This window comes from Gregarina niphandrodes (assembly GCF_000223845.1).
Source record: "Gregarina niphandrodes unplaced genomic scaffold scaffold00156, whole genome shotgun sequence".
In the NCBI taxonomy this organism is placed as follows: domain Eukaryota; phylum Apicomplexa; class Conoidasida; order Eugregarinorida; family Gregarinidae; genus Gregarina; species Gregarina niphandrodes.
Genome location: NW_011645919.1, coordinates 3,461 through 4,368, shown reverse-complemented (window position 1 = coordinate 4,368; position 908 = coordinate 3,461).

The following is a 908-nucleotide window of genomic DNA, read 5'->3' as shown; positions in this document are numbered from 1 at the left end:
CACACGGACGTGCAGCCGTCCGTGCTGACTCTCAATGAAACCCTCCCTACACCAGAGGATCTAGCAGATGCCTTCGAACAGGAATCCGAGCCAACGTTCTCGTGCACACTTCAAAATGGCTTGCCCGTCGTGAATAATCATGTCTACGTTCCCGAAGTACTGCGACGGCGAATCATATTCTACTTCCACTTCTCGCGCGTCGGAGCTCACCAAGGCACCCAACATTCCTACCACCGACTTTCAAAGTACTTCTGCTGGCCAAACATGTTCAATGACGTTCGGCAGTTCGCCAAGCAATGTCTCACTTGCGTCCGCAGGCGTCACACTGCAATCGACTTTGTTCGAGGAAACCTACTATCAACAGGGATGTTCGAAGTCGTTGCGTGCGACACTGTGGGCCCTATCTGGTTCCGAGAGAAGCAACGTTACATTTTCACCTGTGCGACCATTTCAGCAAATTCGCCATTGCCATTCCGCTCTCAACTGTTCGAGCCATCGACCTGTGGGAGGCATTCTACTGCAATTGGGTTTCGGTCCTCGGCACTCCCACTGAGCGACAACGCGTTCCGCGCAGAGGAATTCCGAGAGCGTTGTGAATGCGCTTACGGAACGGTTCAAGTACTGATGGAAAGCCTCGACGACTCCGTTGCCGCGCGGGTAGTAGGTTGAGCAGAATAGACAGTTTATCCAGGCACATCAACCACAGACTGGATGAGATCGTCGCATCAATGAGATCGTCGCATCTTCCATGCTGGCCTATCGCTGCATCCCCATGCCACATCCGACTACCGGTGAATCTCCCTACCGTATCATCACCGGGGCCGACCTGGTCCTACCACGCTTTCAAGAGTGGCACAAATTCGAGAACCTTATCACCGATGTCATCCCTCGCCTGAAACTCCTCAACA